Source organism: Molothrus ater, chromosome 13, assembly GCF_012460135.2.
Source record: "Molothrus ater isolate BHLD 08-10-18 breed brown headed cowbird chromosome 13, BPBGC_Mater_1.1, whole genome shotgun sequence".
In the NCBI taxonomy this organism is placed as follows: domain Eukaryota; kingdom Metazoa; phylum Chordata; class Aves; order Passeriformes; family Icteridae; genus Molothrus; species Molothrus ater.
In genome coordinates this window covers 12,447,885-12,468,506 of record NC_050490.2, presented here as the reverse complement: position 1 = coordinate 12,468,506, position 20,622 = coordinate 12,447,885, and positions in this window count along the sequence as shown.

Here is a 20,622-nt window from a genome sequence, read left to right as displayed (position 1 = left end):
GCCTATCTAGTTCTTGGCAGAATTGCTAATGGATTTCTAACTTGTGAAATAATAAGATGGCAGAAGATAATGAAAAATGAGTTTGTTTGGTTTCTTTTAAAAGCTCCTTTGCATCACATTGTTTGGGCTTCTGGAAGATTAGCTCTTGACACTAATCATATTTCATTTTATAGGTTATTTCATGCCTGAGTTTTGCCATATCAACTGTTTTAACAAGGTCATGACTAATATTTTGGTACCTCTTTAACTTACATGTTTATGCAACCCCTGTCCCTTTTATGTCAGTACTAGAGATAAGTGTTTATAATCACCTGTGAACACGCAGTCACCTGTATGAATTTAATTTGCTGCTTGTGAGTTGTTAATTGCAGAATCAGGTTGTCTTAAAATTCCAGGTGTTGAAACAGAGGTAGAGCTGAACCTACCACTGTCAGAGGTTGCAGAGGGCAGCTGTGGAAGAGGACTCACAAACAATGGGCAGTGACATGAAAACACAGTGATGTGAGATCCTGAACTCCTCCTCTCTGCTGCACAAACATGAAAACACAGTGATGTGAGATCCTGAACTCCTCCTCTCTGCTGCACAAACACCTTCAATGTGTTGGTTTTGTAGTTTTGGTCAGGATGGGGAATGCTGAGTGCTCTCTGCAGGGCCACACCAGCAGCTCCCACCTTGGGTGCTCACGTGTTGTGAGTCAGGCTGCAACCACAGGTCCTCATGGAGGGGTTATCCGTCACAATTTGGTGCTGGTTTCAGCTTTGGAGATAGTTTTGCATTAGTTTGCACCAATGGTTTATCATGGGTTTGCATCAATTTCAGGTTTTTCTCTTGTATCAAGTCCAGAAGCTTACAAGCAGGAGTGCCCTTTTGATTTTTAGATTTCAGCATGAATCCAGGAGCAGGAACGTTCATAAAAATGCTAAGTGGGACCAGGCTCATGCCAAAAAATCCTAAGCACTCTGGCACAGCCTTCCTCAGCCATGAAGCTGCGTATATTGGATATATAGATCTCATCTGGGTCGTCGCTGTGCTGGAAGATGGAGCAGCTGCCAGGTTTCTGTCTGCTGGATGGAGTCACTGAGTCTCAAGGTAGAAGAAAACTCCTGCACACAATGTTGTATTGGCAACCAAGGCCCAGCCCCAGGAGCTCAGTGCTGCTTTGAATGTGCCACAGCAATCGATTGTGCTGGTTGAATAAATCCTTGATTTCAGATCGAGCTCTGGTGAATGGCTCTGGCTGTTGCACAAACAAGTCACAAGCAGAATATTGGATCTCAGGGCCATACATTTCCTTTTGAGGAGCCCCTGTGTCTCCATCCAACTGCATCTGCAAACAGAAGAAGGGAAAGCAGGCAGTGCCCTGTCCGTAGCGGTGCGCTCCTACTGAAAGGAAAGGTCAGTTGTGTTGTGTGCACTTTGGGAAAAGCCAAGCACCCGGGGAAAGCAATTGTGGAGATGAGGTAATTTTTTAAATTTTGTTTTTTCCTTGCTGCCTTTTCAGGAAAGACCACTTTATCTTGTAAAGTGCTGCTCTGCTAGTGGTTCTCCAGCAAACTTGGCTACTTTGGATGACTTCTGAGACACAGGATAACTTGAGATCTTGCAGGCTGTTACCTGAATCTACAACATTCACCTAGATACTGGAACAAAATCTTCAAACAAGGAAGAAGTGGGCTGTCAGCAGCCAAACTCCTCTCATGAGTAAGTTCCTTATGGTTTTATTTATGTTCAATACAGTACAAACTATGTGCAGGAGGGGCATGAAGCTCTTCCAGAAGCAACAGTACATCCACACCTTCCCAACAGCCACAGACTGAGATCTTCAAGGGAGACCAGATCATGGCCTTGGATGAGCCCAGCCCAAGAAATCAGCTGTGCCTGGACTGTGCATGGCACTACAAGGCACTGCTGGTCCTGATGGGCAGCAGTGGATGGTGGGGAGATGTGCAAAGCACTTTCTGGATCAGGGAAGTTTTCTACAAGGCATAGCACAGTGCAGGGTTGAGGAAATGGTGGGTGTCTGGACATGTGGTTGCTGCTGAGGCTGGAGGCTTTTAGAAATTAGGAGTGCTGTGGCAGCAATTACCCATCCCCAGTCCTGCTCCTCTCTGCCCTCCTGCACCCTGGACCTGTGGATTTTGGGATATTCCTCTGAGGCACTAAGCAGGTCTCTGGACATACAGTGAAGGCTCAGATCTTGCCTTTTCTCAAAGTTAACCAGATTTCCTCAGTAAAAAGAGGGAATTTTCTGCCAGACATTAATGCTTTGGCCTCAGCTAAAGAAAAAAATCCTGGGGTCTGTGATCTCCTTATCCCACTGGAGAGGCTGACAGCACTACGGGAATGTGACCTGGCCCCTCTTCTCATCACCCCCAAAACATCATGAGACAGCCCTGGAAATGGCAGAGCTACAAAACAAGTCCCATTTGCTTTCACACTGGGCTTTGTGGGAGCCACATTTCCTGCCAGCCTCTGCAACCAGAGGGCTGAAAACTGATTTCATTTATTAAGGATGGAAATATATGGGTGAACTCCTCAAGTAGGAACACGCAGTTCTGATTGCTGGTTCTTCAAGAAAAATGGAAAATCCTGCTATTCACAGCAGAATTGCTCTGTTTTCCCTGCTCATTTTGAGCCTGTGTGCAGTGTGCTGTTCCCCAGCACGTGGTGGGGCTCCAGCCTGTGCCCACAGCAGCAGGTGTTCCCCTGGAAGAAGGGGAAAAGAGGGAATTACATACAGTAAAAAAGAGGGACTAGAGAGATGCTAATTATTTTGTCTGTCCCTGGAAATTATGTGGAATCTGCTGCTTTTTGAACAGCTTTGCTGTAAACTCTGCTTTAGTGACAGACATATCTCTGCATTGAAAAATCCTCCTGATCTGCTGTCCTGCCAGACTGTCACACTTCCAACAATAACAGAGATTCATGTTGTGCAGCATGTTTTTCCTCATGTAATGTTGGGGGGAGAGGAGAGAACTAAGGAAGCTGAGTCATTTATCTACTTTGCTTGTCTTGGTAATGAAATATTGCTGTTGAACTTTACCCTGCTTTTCCTGTTACTAATTTTTTTTTTTTTTTTGCAATGGTTACCATTTAAGAGGCTCACAAAATTGCATTAGTAAAATTTATGACTGTGTAGCAAATATGTGCATATGCATTAATTCTGTTCAAGGCCAATATCTTGTAGCTGCAAAATTAATGTTATGGTGCAGTTTCTAAGTATGGCTAATGGCTGTTCAATAAAGCGGGGCTCATGTTTTGCTCACCTTACAGCTCTTAATTCCTTGAAACAGTGCTGCCTTGAAGAGTTTTCCAGGTAAAAGTTAAAAAACGGTAATGCACAACACACAAATATGTATTTTTTATACATTTTTGTTTATGCAATTAAACCTTGAAAATTTTGGCCCAGTGAGTTGGTTCAGTTGAGTTTCTGCTGCTTTGCATGGCTTTTAGTTCCAGGTTTCAAAAGCAGATGTCTATGGATGCAGTATATTAAAAATGGGCCTTTTAGCCATGGTTCTGCTCTGGAGAGACTGAACTGGATGTTAGTGCTGCCCTCAGGGCTACGCCTCGTGCTGTTTTGGAGTCAGTGAACAATAACTGTTCAGTAAATGATAAATTAATGGACATTACTTACATTTAAACTTTCATTTTCTTACTATGTAGAAAAGTCACTTTCTGCTAGAAGGATGAATTAGTGTTTGTAGCCTTTTTACCAGTTTAAAGATAGCTGCTAATCTGGTATTCAAGGTTAGAGACATAACATAAGACAAATGACCAATGATGAGGGCTCATGTTGAAGAAAAGAGGTTGGAAGAATATTTTCAGGATGCTGAGGCAGGAATTTAGAAGGTATCTGACAGCACTTGTTCACTTCTTCAAAGCTGTGTCTGACAGCCAGAAGAAAGCTCGGTGCTGATCTTGGTGCTGATGTTCGGGATGTGGCATGTGCAAGATCACTGCTGTTAGAGGTGAAAAGCTCATCCCTTGGGATTCAGGAGCATAAAATGTTGAGGAGCTGAGAGGTACTGGAGCTCCAGGGCAGGCAAATGTCTGGGTATGCCCAGTCACACCATGCAGGAGCCCACTGGCCCCAAAGGTGGCTCCAGCCACAGCAGACAAAGTGATCAGTGGCAGCAGCCTGCAAAGAGGACAAAAATACCCATTTATGTTCTCATAGCCTCTAGGAACAAGAGCCATTGTGGGGGAGGGAGGGACAGTGACACTTATTTTTTCTCTGCTGGAAGAGCTGAGCTGCCAAAAGTAAGGCACCTGTGGGATGGAAAAAGCAATGCAGTGGGGAAGATAATTTCATGTGAAAGCTCTCAAGGCAGTACCGTATGTCTTCCATGTTTTGGGACTATTTGCTTGATCTCTGTGGGCTTTCATTTTGTGCCAGTTTCTCACTGTGTCTCTCTTCAGGCATTTGCTTGGAATAGAGCTTGTCCCTTGCTGTGGAGTCGTGAGATGCCCAAGAAAAGAGGGGCCAAATGGGGGCTGAGAAATCTTACAAGCACCACCTCGATGCTTGTGATGGCATTGCCAGTATCATCAATAGTTACAGCCAGATCAGTCATCAGATTTGTAACTCTGGTGGTAATCAGAGATACGACACCAGGGAGGTGTTTGGCTCAGTTTGTCAAAGTGTTTTGGTATTGTGAGAATGATGAATGTCCCTGGGAAGGCTTCTGGGGGAAGATAACATGAGAGAGAAAAGCAGGGGAAGCGTGATGTCCTGCTGGGAGCATGGGGAGAGTGGGATTAGTGCTGCAGAAGATGGGCAGACAGTGAGCATCTGTTCTGGGCCACCAGGATCAGAGCACAGCAGGACTGAGAAATTCTTGGCCCAGTTATCAAGGAATTGGGAAACTCCAGGATACTCTCCTCATGGGGGATTTTTACTACCCAGACATCTGCTGGGTAAGAAATGCAGCTAATCACAGTGATAATGTACAACCCTAATTCACTATAATTTCTCTCCCATATGTTTAGAATTGTATTTACAGTAGGAAGTGAGGGATAGTTATTCATGAATCAAGGTGAAGTGAATTACTGGTGCAGAGTCAGCCATGTATTGTGGAAAATAATGCGTGACAGACTTGAACAGAATCCTTCTGAAAGCATGGCTGTATTTCAGGTGTTTTAAGTAAAAAAAAAAAAAAAAATTCTTGTAATTACTACTTGCTTTTAAATGTGCCAATTGAACCACTCATTTCTCCATAACCTTTGCTGACCTTGAAGCACAAGTTCACAAGTGGAGTTGATGAAGAATTATCCTCCAGATGAAATACACCTTCTCAGATCCAATTCTGCTGATGAGGAGGTGAAAAAGGGTTAAGAAAAAAATAAGGAAGGAACCACAATACTGGCTGCTTAGCTCACCGGTAGCACATGAAAGGATGTTGTTTTATTGATATACTTCTATGGCCTTTCTCCTGTTGCAGGCAATAATTTTGCCCTCTAACTCACCATGGACCCAGAAGAGCACTGTGAGCTCAAATATATCTAATATAGAGGGGGGAAGGAGGTGGCTCAGCTGCCGGAGTTCAGGGCTAGTTCCCGGTGAATTACGGTGCCTTTTCCTGCCATTCCCTGGCTGTGCCTGCCCTGCGCTGCCTCTCGGGTTTATTTTGGTAAGGATGTGTAAACTGAGCTCTGGCTCCGGCCACTCAGAGCCCGGGGATTTGCATAATGCCATTACTGCTTATTCCTCAATTACGGGCTTTGAATATGCAAATCTGCTGATGCTGGTTGCTGTAATCTGCCTGCCCTGGCAGGTCCCAGCTGGGGAAGTTTTTGAGCCATTTATTGGCAATGAGGGCTCTCCTCGCGGGTTTCTTATTTTCAGCTGTGGGTAAAGGGGAAAACTCCTCAATCAGCTACCTGAAATAGAGAACAAAATTCAGAAAATGGGAAGAACATTTTAAAAAAAGACCTTGAGTGCTTTTCCCCTGTTATTTTCCTTGCAGGAGCTCATGTTCACGCTGGTGAGATGGGATGGGTCACTTGCTCTGCGCAGCACACTGCAGCAGGGTTTGTCCTTGCAGAAAGTGTCCCTGCTCCTCTCTTCCCTGCCTGCTGCCCACCTGAAATTTGGGTTCAAAGCAAAAGAGCTGAGAGAACAGGCAGTGGTTTTGGAGGTTGTCTGTCCTTGGTGGCCTCCTGGCTCTGGAGGGGCTTGGGTCAGTGTAAAGCAGGAGAGGAGCTCAGCAGAGGACCTGCAGGCTTGGATGGAGAGATGGGAAAACTCAACTCACAGCACTTGAGCTCCTGTCCCAGCTTAGACAAAAGAAAGTTTGGTGAACTGCAGTGTTTTGCCATCTGCTGAGCTTTATGTGCGTGTCTAGAGCTGGAGCTCTTCTTATCAAGGCATGAACCTGAGTGACCTTTCCCATTCCTACTCCCAGTATTTTTCTAGTAGTATTTTCAGTAGTATTTATTTTTGACCCTGCATCTTCTCAAATAAGGGGGGAGACTTTAAAAAAAATTATTTTCAAATAAGAGAGAGTCCAAACTGCCTTATTTTCTGGAAGAAATAGACTATAACAGGAAAGTCAATGCCTTTTCAATGGCAAGGGTGAGATCCTGGGGTCATTGAAGTCCTACTTCCCAGGTTTTTCTGAACAGGCAGCATCTCCCCACCAGGCCCTGCAGTTTAACCTCACTCAGTGCCATGGGGGTCAGCACTCCATGAGCAGAGATGTCTCTTCAGACCCAGTGCTGGGCTTCATCCTTTTCTTACATCTTCATCCCCCTCTGTTTAACACCCTGTTGCTCCCAGGGCACCCATGATGGCTCACGTTCCTCTTCCCTCATCCGTGGACCTGCCAGCTCCATCTGCCCAGGCAGCATTTGTTGGGAAAATCAGTTCTTTTGCATCTGTGCTGATGACTGTGCTGTGAGAATGTCACTGTCACACAACTCAAAATGTCCCAGGAGTTGGGGTATCTCGACGGATTTGAGAGAAGCACTTCTGCCTGTGTGTGGGAATATGTCCCATGCCATTATTTGTTAATGGATATGATTTATTTCAGAAAAAAGACCAACAAAAAACTAGAACAAAACCCAGGGAAATGTAGAATAAATGATTTATGGGAAACAAGACTGTTTGGAATATAAATACAGACAAGCAGCATATTTGTTGCTGATGGTGCTATGTTCCCTGGGAGAATAAAGCCATTTTGTAACTATTTGTCTGTGTCTTGAGCTTGCCAACATTTTGTCTCAAAGTTTTAAATTTCTAATAATTTCATTTCCTATTACAGTATTTTTCTCAGACCAACAAAAATGGTTTGACACCCACTTGTAAAAGCTTCATTGTAATGTATTATTACATTCTGTTCCCAAACCAGTTTCTTCAGTTCTCAGGAGTTCCCCAGTAATGCTTTATCAGCCAGATGGGAGAAGATACCTGAAAATAAAGGTATATGTTGTACCAGGGCCTGCTACTGAAAATATCCTGAGCATTCCTGAGTTCTGCTTTGATGCCATACTTAGCAAAAGCTTGTCATGCTCCTTTCCTGCAAGTTTAATATGAACTGAAACACTTAGAAAGAAATTGTTCTTTGCATGTTTTTGGCCCCTTAAGGGAGTAATACTTTTGGAGCTTTTCATCTTACTTTCACTGCAGGCATTTCTGCTGTTCAATAAAAGTAACAAAAATCGCCAGAGAACAGGATTTTAATCATTCTATGATAAACTAGTACACAAGAATTATTTTTACTATGTACAAATGAACTGTATCTTTTTTAGGTAAACTAGATTCCTGGAAGGGGAAGAATCTCTTGGGAACTGAGTAGCTATATTCAGGTCAAGTAAAGGACAGCACTGCATTTATGATTTTATCATCATGTACCTCTAATCTGGAAGAATTCCTCTGCAAACCTTTAGGAATAAGAGGATAATCTAGTGCTTGGGTTTATTCAGTATTTAGCTTGTCTGATGAGATCAATGGGAAGAGATCTGTTCACTATGTTGATGTTTGCAGGAAGCTGAGGTGATATTGCTAAAACTCTTCAAGGATGTAAAATGCCAAGGTTAGAGGAACCCTTTATGTTTTAGAAAAGGTGCAGACAAAATATAACCATTCAGAAACCTCGCAAAGATGGAAGATGCAAACACTTTTGTGTTCTGGAAAAATATGGCAGTGTAGAACAAGAGGCAGTCCAGCAAAGGACAGGGCATGAGAGATGTCACTTATGTCCAAACTGTCCCACCTCTCTTCTTGTCCTGACCCAGCTTCCTTGCAGTAAAAAATAGTAGTCACTGTGAGACCTGAGAGGCATTAACCAAGACAGACTGCCCCACACATTGTCAGCCTCTGAAAGCTGTCCAGCCTTTCCATCTGAATTTTGTTTTATTCAAGTCTCCCCCAATAACAGTGGGTTATCTTTCCTGCTCCTATCACTTTGCCATACCTTGTAACTGGTAGAAAAGAATGAAATTCTTCCAGTGAAAGTTCTGCTGCAGTGATCTGATTTACTTAAATATGTGATCAAACGAAAATGCAGCTTCTGAAGAACACTTTAGAACAAGAGCAAAATCTGGCATCTTGTTAGGTGCCCTCAATGACTGTAGTCTTACCAGAGGTTTTGATCACAGCTTCCTTCATCTCTTTTCATGCTGCTTACAAAGTTACTCTGTGTAAAAATGTGATGTGTGATTTATTTCAACCAAGGAAAGGCAAATTCATTCTGAAGGCGGGAGATGGTCAGACTCTGAGCTGGAGTTTGTGTGTAGATCTTGAATGACTTTGGAGCAGTTGCTCTGGAGAGGATGTCCCAAGTGACTGACAGCAGGGCCACACCTTTGACTACAATGAAGGGGAAAGGTGACCTTCTGCAGTCAGGTTTCATTATTTGCAGAATTGAAGGTGAATTTTTCCCAAGATTGTGTGGTATAGGGATGTCCCTGTACTACTCCTTCCACCAGCCTTATCTGTGCATATTTTGAGCCATCTGGAAGCTCTCATGGGCCAGAGCTATACCTTGAAACACAAAAATCTTCTCCAGGGGAGCTGTAGTGGTTACTGGAGGAATTCAGCCCTTATTTAGTCCATGAGAGACTGTTCCCACCACTGCTGAACTGCAGACACTGCTCAGTTGCCACTCTGTGACTGCTGTGCTGCACTGCAGTATTTCAGGAGGAGAAGTGGAGGATGACTTTTCCACATGAAGCCATATGAGGGGATTCAGGCAGACAGCATGTAATTACCCTAGCTGGAGCTGGGCCAGGCAGGGGATCTGTGGCTCCCCATCTGCAGGCTTATTTTCAGAACTTCAGATGAGGGATTTCAACTGAACATGTTGAAATTAATAAAACAAAGTTAGTTTCTCTCTGGATATCTCCTCCATCATACCCACATCAGACACAACTCACCTGTCCTGCACTGCCCTTCAAAGGCTCCTCTTACAAGCCCAAATGAAAGAGTAGCTGGAGGCAAGGAGTCTCTCCTGTTCATTCAGGTGAGTTGTGAAGTGGGCAAGGAGAATGCTATTGTTTTCCAACATGGCCAGAATAGGTTATTCAGGAAAATGAATTCTGCCTGTGACTTTTCCTCTTACAATACAAACCATGGCCATAATCCAGTAAAGCACTTTAGCATGTGCTGAAGTGGAAATTTGTGAGTGGCCCCACTGATTGCAAGGGATCAGCTCTCATGCCTGGAGTTAAATGTGAGGAGTGGGAGCTGGCAGGTGGGTGGCTGAGCAGGGCCATTGCCCAGGGGTCCTGCCTTGTTATCCCTGATTATATGGGCTCAGTGCTTGGCTGGATCCCGGCCCGTTGGAACAAAGAGCGGGATTAGCAGGCATGCAAAGAGGGAGCAAAGCCAGAGGGTTCCAGCAGAGCCCAAACACAACTTTGTTACCCTGACAGAATGTATAAAAGTGAATGAAAAGGCTGTATGATTGCTGTTGCCATCCTGTTAATTAGGCTGAACTCATGCTTCATTAGTGCTACAATATGCTTCCATCTTAACAAAGCCCTGTTGGGTGTATGGAGCCACTTTACTCTGAGTAAAATGAGGCCTTATCAGAGAGCCCTGTAATTCATTTTCTAAGACAAGTCATGACATATATTGTGTTGAAATTGCAATGAAGAGACAGATTACTTGCTTAACACTTGTTTTTCCTAATGAACAGGAAAAGATGTTTCCAAAACTAAGTTATTAATTGTATTGGTAGCTCTTCTGACCTGGTGCCTAATTACATCACATAGTCCTTTAGCAGTGTTTCAAGTAGTTCCTAAATAACCCAAATTGAGCTGAGCTGCTTTTGCTCTTGCACATTCTCTCAGTGACACTGTGAAAATACCATCCACCTTTAAATTCCTTGTTTCTCACTGTTATTGTGGTGAAGACTTTAGTGTACAAACAGCACAATTTCCCTGCAGCAGGAATGCAGCAAAAGCACTAGCACAACCCTCATTCCCTGCTTGCAGCAGTACTGATTAGGCAGCACAGTGAAAACCTGACAGAGGAGCAAGAAACAACAAGCACTGGCTTGTTCACTGCCCCCAGGAAACCACTGAGCTCCCTGGCACGGGCAGAGCACGTGTTTGTAGTAGAGCTGTGATAGATACTGACCTGGTGCTGATTTTTTTATGAATTCCCTGTGCTGGGAAGGAAGTTTGGATGTAACCAGGGCAGAGATCCACATTAGTCTCTACAGGATAGCTGGCTGAATCTGTCCTACCCCTCCTGTCATTCCCAGAGTGGGTCATGCATGGTGTAGTTGGATTCAACTCTACTCTACTCTCAGATCTTCCTGCCTAAATGAGCTTAATTTGTGACTACTGCCCAGGGAAGGGTGATGTGCAGCAAAAGCTTTTTATTTTCACTTTTCTTCCTTGTACCATTCTCTAGCCTTATCGTAAACATCCATGCTTACTCATGTTTTTCTACAGCAGACCTAAAAATATCCCCCTCTCTCCATTCTGATGCTATGTCCTGCAGACCTGAGATGACCCTGAATGAGAGAGTCATAACAGCACAGTCTAATGGAGAAGAAAAATGGCAATGAGGTAATGTAGCAAAAACAACTGTCTGAAAAAGCATCTCTGAACTGCTCACCAATTCTGGTTGCTCTTACAGCTCAGGCTACTTGTATTGTTATTGAACTCCAGGGCTAAGGGCATTTCTTGGTGTGACCCCATGCTGAAATCCATGGATTTTATCCCAGGGTAGCTGCAGTCATTCACGTGAGTGCTGTGGATGATGGGCACAGCCTCACATTTGCTGCACAGTTGTGCATCTCCAGTGAAATCAGCAGCAGTTGCACATGGTCACACTAAATCAGATCTGCCCCAGAGCTCTAAAATAAGCATGGTGGTGCAGAATTTGGAACAACCACAACTGGGAACCTGAGCTGCTTTAGCAGAAGGATTGGTATTTACTGCCTAAATAGAAATATCTTATTCTTACAGGCATGGAAAATGCTGTACTACAATATACTTGGAAACATCCTGTAAGATTTTGTTCCAGGATGGAATAATGCCTTTCTTAATGCCTTAGGGCCACCATAAGACACAGTTGTTGGTTTTCATCAGGGTGATTTGAATCTGGCTCAGATCCCTTCTCTGTTTTGCCATGCAGCTGAAGAGATGTTTGACTGAAATGCAGGGATGGGGCAGGATGAAGCAAGGCAGGACAGGAACAGCTGTTTTGGTGGCAGAGCCAGCTTACAGTGATTTAAAGGGAACACAGAGCTCTCATATAAAAAAGGTGATGGCTCATGTTCTCAACTGCTTGTGGTCAAGGACACACCATTCTCTGGTGGCTTAACCAAGTGACCTCCTCAGCTCATTTTGTGGAGGCTACATACATAACCAAAAGTGAATAAAGAAAACTAATGGAAAATAGCAGGAAATTGTAGGGTTTAGTATAAGAACATCTAATTTCCCATTCTTCTCACTGTGTTTGTAAATGTGAATATGAAGTAAGTGACACATTGTCAATGCTCTCCCACAGAATGAGTTCAACAACAGTACAAGATGCAATCCACTTGCAAATGTCTAACCAGGTTATTCTGTGGGGATTATTTAGACAGCCTTCCTGGGATAAATTACAGTTTTTTAGAAAGTGGATGGTTGAAATTTAACATGTTGAGGAGCACAGGCATCCCCTTCCTCTTCCCAGTGCTTGTGACCTGAGTTTGCAGGGGTGGTTGGTATCATTTGGTACTGGGTATATTTTGCTTAACCTGTCATATGCCTTAACTCATCACAGTGTTTTACATCTGGGCTGGCTGTATTTTTATCAAGCATTAACATGCACAAGGGTTTGCCAGTACTTAATAAAAATGCTGCTGAAAACTGCATTCTTTCACCTGTTTACTGAAGCAGATTATATTGTGTTTGAACTGTGTTTGAACTGAAGGCACACTCATGTGAAAACTGTTATATTCATAACCCACACCCAAGCAATAAGAAGGAGCTCAGTTAATGAAAATCATTCAAAGGAAATCACTGCTCACCCCTTCCAAGATCAATTAGAAAGATTATTCCAGCATCCCTAATGCTGCCAGGCTGCTGTTGTACTGTTAGCTCCTCTTCCCTTTGGAAGACTAAGGTAAGGAATTTGGCAATGATGTGTAATAAAGCATTTATGATGCTGTTACCACCATAAGTTTCTACAGCAAAGAACAACACTTGGACAGTGTAAATATATCAGGTCTCTGTGAGCCTCCCATTCAAATGAGCACAGGAACAGAAGATTTGGGACTAACCAACACTGGATTGGAGAGTTCCAGCCACCTTTTCAGGTAAAGGCTGGCAAGGCACTATCCCAAGGGGTCTTTCTCTTTGGAGGACACCTCAGTGTGGCTTCCTAATGCTCAGCAGAGCAAGGAGCATGTGGAAGATGGCTGTTTCTCCAAAGAGAGAAGAAAACATCCTTTCTGGCTGTACCCCAGCAAATTCAAATGCTGTAAAACCACAACAGATGGAGTCTCTGCCAGAGAAGAAATACTGTCAATGAGCTGCATGAGCATGGCAGTGTGGGCACAGCCTTGGCTGCTGGGACACACTGATGTTCCACTGCCTTTGGAGGCATACAGCAAATTATAACTGTTGGGAGCCTGGCTTTGCTGTGGGTATTTCAGTTTTTAAATGTGTTTGTTCTCCTTCCATTTTTCCTCTCCTCTGGTGTCTCTGCTGACAGCAACAGGTTTGTCTCAGAATTTATTTTTTCCCCACTACACTAAGAAGTGGGCCTGAGCTTAAATGTGCAGAGCTGTCTGCTTGAGTTTCTTAATAAGTGGCAAAGGACTTAAAAGCTGAGACTCTTATATTTATTGATAATGAGAAACCTTCAGAAGTGCTTTGAATATTTGTTTGATAGCAAATGTCCTGCCAAAAATAGCCAATTCTTTAACTACATGAAAAAAGAATATTGCCAAAGCCTTGCTTCTCATTGCAAAAAATACTCCAATCCTTCAAACAGCATTAGAGATATAATTCATTGACTTATGCAAATGAAAAATGTGCATAATCATTTTGGTAAATATTTCATCTAGTGTAAATACAGATCCATTTTAAACTGCAAACATATGCAAAGGCAGGTAAGGTTTATTTCAATCAGCTCACCACACAAAGAGCTGCAGCCTTTTTCAAGTGAATTTTCTTTCTACCTACATCTGGAGGCTAAATGGGAGGAAAGAGAAGAGACTGAACTTTTTTCTGCAATGGTCATGACTGAATCACTAAATAACTACTTTTTTCCTCTTTACAGTAGTGTTTTCTATTGAGTGATTCATATGCTGCACTATGAGGGGGAAAGTGCCCCAATCCAAAGAGCTAGAAAACAGAAGTGCTAATCTTCATTATCCCTGTGTTTAGATAAGAGAATTTATGGAGCACAGTAGGAAGAAGTGAGGCATTGGTTCCCTTTAAAGCAAACCCCCAGTTTTTGCTCTCCAGCCATTCATACAATTCGTTCATTCTGATGCACTAGTTGGGTCATGTTAATTCCTTTGAAAGATGTTTTATCCCACTGTACCTCCCAAATCACAAAACAGTTTATTTAGCTTCACATGCTCACGTGTTATTGGGAAGAGTGGACACTTCCAATTTGGCTTTGTAGCATTCACTAACCACATACTTCAGATTTCTTGTCTGAGCCTTTAACAAAAGCTTATGGACCTCTGACTTGTGTGATTGCAGTCAGGAAATGTCTTTTTAAACACAGACATTGTCTGCTTTTGTCAAGCCAGAAAACAGAGAAACTCCTTCTAATTCCCTCCTGAAAACTGATATTTTTTCTTTCTGTCATCCCTGAATGCTGCTGAGTGGTCTGTGCTGTCACTGGCTGCTGGAAACATCTCTGAACAGCTTCATCCCTGCCCTTCTAAGATGTTATCTGCAGCCCTGCACGAAGCCAGGATCCCCTCTGGTTGCCCCTTGCACAGCAGTGTGAAAAGAAGCTGATGCAGGGCATGGGTTTTCCCTCAGCCAGAAGCTGCTGTGCAGCACAGCACAGACCAACAGCCTGGTTTGTTAGCATGAAACTCCCAGGAAAGCTTGGGAAGGGAAATCCTGCTCACCAAGGACATTTTACAATAACTTCAGCAGACTCAGGCTATCACTCCCCACCCTCTCCAGCAGTGACAGATGGGTCCTGCTGGCCTGGTGCTTTGCTCAGCACCTTCAGGCTTGTAATCAATCATGTGTCTTCAGATTCAGCTTTAGTCTGTCCTTAAGATTTCCTGGAAAAGCTTAGACAAGGAGATCCTGGCCATGAGATTGGTGACACAGAAGAGGAACAGGCACTTCTCTCCCTTGGGAATGGGAGAACATCACTGCTGCAGAGGTTCCTCCTTCCATCTCCCCGGGGCTGTGGGAACCTGGGGAGCAGGGGCACCCTGAGTTTGCAGAATATGTATAATATCCAGACTGCAGGCCCTTGTTTGGATCTGCTGCCTGGCCCTGGTGATGCTCTGCAGAGCTCGTGCTGTGCTCAGAACTCCCAGCTCCAGTGTGACACTTTTTTCTTTGGCACCTTACACCATTATAATTATATACATTACAGCTGCACTCCAGCTGTGCCATATTCCATGATCTTGCTCCAAGTATTCCCTGAAGATGTACACAGCTTTTCCAATTTTAAAATACCAACAGAAGGATTAGCATCATTATTTGTTGGTTGATATTCTCTCCCTGAACAGACTCACATAGATGGGCCAGGATTTTTCTCTCTTCTATGTGGGGCAGCCCCTAATGTTCTCACCCCCTGCTCCTATGAGGGATTTAACAAGAAATCACACATTTAATTGCAGTTTTATTTAAGATATAAACTTCAAAGTGCTTTCTACTACTTTAATGTGGTCAGCTGAGTTTTTCTGGCGATTGGACCATGATGAAGGAGACCAAGTGCTGGGTAAGTCCCTGCTCTGGCCAGGCTTTAAGTGTTTTTCTTTTCTTGCACAGAAAGATAAAGATACGAGCAGATCCCTCATTCCTGTTTATGTAGACCCATCCAGGAGTGCAGCAATCTTGCTGCCCCTTCAGGAATGAGACCATTTTCTGGTCAGGGAACTGAGTTTGTCTGATGATAAAACCAGAGGCTCAGTGATCATCAGTGATGGTGAAGTCTTTACCACGAGGAAAAGAATTTCTGCATTTCCCACCTTGGTGAATGCTGAGGAACTGTCTCTGCAGATCAGAAAAAAGCTGACAAGAGCATGAATCTCTCTGTTGTTCTTCCTTGTAGTTAAAGGAGAGGTAGCTTGTACCTTGGTTGTTCCTCTGATGGTACCAAATCAGCCAACTACTGCAATAACATAAAAATGTCATTTCCTGCATGATAAATAGGGATGTTTCATCCTGGGAAGGATACCCAAGTGAAAACTTGCCAGTGAGGTGACCCAGGCTCGCTGCCTATCAAAGTCAGGCTGCTCGTGGATTTCAGAAATAATCTAAAAGCAGAGCAAAAGCTCAGCCTGTACCTGAGATTGTCAAACCTGATGTGAACAGCAAAGCTGACAACTCACTTATCTTAGAAAATCACTTGTGAGGGTTTTGCATTTTGTTGGAGTCTCCTCAGTGGTTTAGAAAAATAAATATAGATGCACTGAAGAGAAGAGGTTTGCTTAGGCAGCATTCTGTGCTGCTTGGAGCCTCTGCACAAGATGATTCTTTTGGAGCTTTGTGGACTTCTCCTGTGCACATAATGATGGCTGCAGTGGAAGGAGGGGACTGGGAAGAGACCAGTGGTAACCCATTGCCTGGCAAAGTGCTCCAATAGGTAAGGTTCATCTCACCAAGTGAGCCTTGGCAAAAGCACAGTGTTAGATGAGGAGGAGTGTGAGGAGGAATAACTTGAGAGGGAAAATAACAAGCACATGCAGTAGAAGGAAAATGTTTCACTCTGTAAAGGCTTGCTCACCTGTAAAGGGATAACTCTCCTTGCTCTGCTTAATCTTGGCTCTGTAAATGTCATGGTCTGTGGTTCATTCTCAATCACCACACACAGGGAATTCCAGCCAAGAGTGATGAGGCAGCAGTGCTGGTGATAACCAGGGCTGGCAGACTTCTCCAGGTGTGAGCTGGGTTTGCATAAACCCAACTGGACCCAAACTCCAGAGAAACCCATAAGTGTCTCCTGCAAAACTAGCTGGGTAAAGGCAGGTGCCAAAAAGGTGCTCAAGTACTCAGGGATGTCTAGACTTTTGAAATGATATTAAAATATTTGTTTAAATAGTTGTCAATCCATACAAATAGCTAAAAACCTATCTCTCAGAAACCTGAAAATGCAGGAAACTACCTCAGGTTTGCTCCAATAAATTTTGACCTTAGACTCAGCTGCCCAGACACTGCTTGGATTTTACATTGGTTTACCTCATAATTGGATGAAGCTCAGCAGTTTCAGCTGAGTTTATGGGTTCAATCAAATCCTCATCTATATGAACTCAGAAACTTACCATGAAAAACCTACTGGGAATTCACATGTCAGCCCAAAACCCAACAAAATAATTCTCAGAAATGTTGAGGTGTTATCTTGTGCAGCTGCCCAGAGGAAAGTGTTGAATATCTGTGGTGCTTCTGACATCACCCAGCTCTTGCATCCCCTGTCCCTGTCCCTGCCTCTGGCTTCCAGCACTGCACATGGCAGCAGTAATTGCTTCCTGCTCCAAACTGCTCCGTGGAGTTCCTTAGCTTGCACTAAACTTGATCTATTTTTTCCCAAGCAGTGCAATAATTTAGTCTCCTGGGTAAAGGCTGCAGGAGTAGTCTTGTGTTCAGGTAAAAAACCTCAACTTTTCCTTGAAAACTTGTTTCTCTGCTCTGATGTGTGCAAGTTACACAGCAGGATGTTTATTCCCCAGAAGCCTCCTGCCTGCAGCTTTCCATAGCAAACAAAGTGCCTCAATTCTCCCCTGTCCTTGATTTCTGCCTGGCTTACTTATGGGTGTAGGTTATCTGAAGAGTCATAGTAAAGGAAATTAAGTTTTTAAACACTGTGTCTCACTGGAAGTATTAAGCAGTTTGCTTTTTAAATTGTACTGTTTGTTATTTGGATGTACCTACAGAAGACTTTGGTCACCTGGGTTTTTTGTGTTTTGTCTTTTTTTTTTTATTAAATAATTTGAAAAAGAGGTCTGTGTCAAATATTGCTTTTGCATTTCTATTCTGCATGGTGATAAAGCATTTCAGTATTTGCATTGCTTGCTTGCAGCTAATGCTATGCCCCTGAGGGTCTCTCAGCAGAAAAAGCATTTTCTGTAGAGCAGCTATATGTGTAGAAGAGATAAGATTTACAATTGTATATTAAAAAAAAACCAAAAACATAGGTCAAACAAACAGCTGATAACTCCTGTTCTCAGTGAGCTTCTCTGTGGCCAGGCTCAGCTCAGAGCATTTATGGAAACATGGCACCCATTACAGCACTGGTGGCTGAGCTGTTGTGAAGCAATCAGGAAATATCCCAGGTGAGAGACAAGGATCACAGCAAAAGCCTTGCAAGCTTATTTAGTACGGTGAGGTTTTCTGAGTTAACCTTTTCAGAGGGTTATGGGCCTGAAGGAACAGACTTTGCAGCTGGTGCAAGTTTCTCTGATGGTTGTGAATGAGCTGAGGGGTTTTACATTGGAAAAGTGCATTAAAAAGTTGCTGTTGCTCTGTTCTCATCCTTATTTTTCCTGCTTGGGGCCAGGCAGTTTAGGAGGTGAGTGGTGGTTCCTGTGCATGCTGGCAAGTCCCAGGAGGATGGAGGTGCTGTGTGACACCTTGGGGGGGGGATGTGGGCTGGGGGGAGCTCAGACATCAGCTCAGGGCAGTGCCCTGGGGGTCTGCAGCACCTCCCACCTGAGCACAGGAGCTGTCACAGGGCTGTGACCTTGGAAGGTTGAGGAGAGACCTGCTGGTGGCTCAGATCTGCTGAAACTGTGTCTGCCCTTTGCATTGCTCAGTCCTAAAATTACCGCTCCAAGTGTCATCGGTCGGAGGGGTTAATAGAGAGGTTTTCTCTGTGGTGATTTACTGGTTTTTGAATCACCTGAGCATCTCTGGGCCGAGCTCCAGGGCCAGAGATAATCCATAGACACACCATTTTGCACTGGGATTGACAATGCAGAGGTCCTGCAAGTATTTGGGACAGTGTGTGGTAATAAAAGTTTGGCTGAAGTTTTCAGTCCACTTCAGGAATTTGAATTACTCATGAAAAAGAATTGGAAACAAGAGGTCCAGCCCTCTGAGAGGGTGTCAGGAAATTTTGGCATCAAGGTTGCTGGAGGACAGATTTATGTGTTTTCATCACATGCCCCATTTCTCTTGTGCCGTTTCTTGGCCAGCTCATTTGCTGAGATCCTTCTGATTTAGGATATAGATTGTGCATTCTCCTCCCAGTCACTCCCCTGCTGACAGTGACATGTTTTTTTGAGAAAATACCTGGGAACACAAATCCATCAGGAATTTCAATGAGAGTGGCTTGTTTGGAAAGCAGTAGCTCTAAGTTTTGTCCATCTGTCTCCTTACAAATGCACGTTGTTGTGTGTGTGAAGAGGCAGTGCTTCTCTGGAGAGGTGTTTGTGTATCCTCTGTCTGAGCTCCACACTCTGAAAGGGGCAGGATGGAATCCAGGTCCCTTTCAAGTGATGAGAATCTTGCTGATAAGTATTTCTACTTTCTAATAAGTATTTCTACTTTATTTCCACTCTCTTCTCTGTTTTGATGGTAACAATATTATGTTTATGGCACCTTCTCTATGATCTGTTCCTCTGCTCTTTTCTATCTCAGGACACTACATACAGGGATGATGCTGCCTATTTTCTCAGATGAGAAGAAATAGCTGCTTATTGATTTATTTATTGTTTTTATAAACTTAGGAAATGAGTGGTACAAGTTAATTGAGCCATGCAGTGATCAGGGAATGTAAAATACCCCAAGCATTGTGTGCAAGTTGTTGCTTGGTAAAGGGCTGGTCAAATTTAATTGCTGGGTTAATAAGGCTGTTGTCAACAAGCTGGGATCCTCAGTGCTCTGTGAAGCTCCTGTTATCCCTGAATGAGGATGGATGAGGAGGGATTCCCTTGAGGGTTGCCTGCTAGAGACTTGCCTGGGTGATCCAATAGGAGATCCTGGACAGAGATATTTCTGCACCCTCTTTGCTTGCTGGTTCCTTAAGATGCTAATCTAGGGTGCTTATCTTGCTCTGTTTGGGTGCTCCTTCCAGTCCCAGATGCTGGGGGATGGACCTGGCTGGTGCTGAGGGAGGAGGCAGAGGTGCTCCTCTTGGTTTTGCTCACTGCTGTGATCTGAGCCTCAGCTGGGGACTGCAAAGACCAGGGGACAAGTCCCTGTGTGCCTGAGGGGCTCAAACCCCCCTCTCCCAGCACCCTTTTTGGGTGACACAGAGGTCTCTGGTGTGAATTTTCTGTAACCGTGGTGCACTCAGTGCTGGGGGGACACTGCCCGGGAGGAAGGCTCTGAGCCTCCCGCCAGGATTCCAGCAGCCTGCAAGGAAAGCAGGGGCAAAATATAGGGTACAAAGGAGCTTGGTGGGTTTATTGAGGGCAGCACTTGGAATTCAAGCACCCAAACTCTTCTCACTCACTGCTTTGGGCTGTCAATCCCTTTTGTTGGTCTAACAAGGCAAGAGGTATGTGCTGAGACAACTGCCAGGCACCCTGCTCATCCCTCATGCTGATTTGAGGGGGAAAAAAAAAAGAATATTATGGAGTCCTTCTGTCCTAATTCATTTTCAGTTAATGGGTAAAAATAGCTGGCACAGCTTGAAAAGTGCAGCACGTGTAGTTCAGGAAAGTCCCAAGTCACAGTGGGAAGAGTTAAGCTGCACTTAGTTAGTCTTGTTTATCTGATTTATTGTAAGCAAAGGCACTCCAAGCAAAACAACAATCCCTTAGATTTTTGTAAGAGATCTGACAACTGTTTTTCAGAGGTATATGATAACATTTAAGAACACTAAAAAAGCATCTATAATTGCCTCCTAGGAGAGGCATTGCACAGTGGAAGTCAAGAGAGTAGAAAATGGCAGATTTGATGACTAACAGTAAAGAAAACCTGAACTCTCAAAAAAAGTATTATGAAAGCGTGATGTCTAAAGACTATTTTCATACTAGCAAAATGTTACACAAATATTTAAAAAGTAAATAATTTGTTTTCAAACT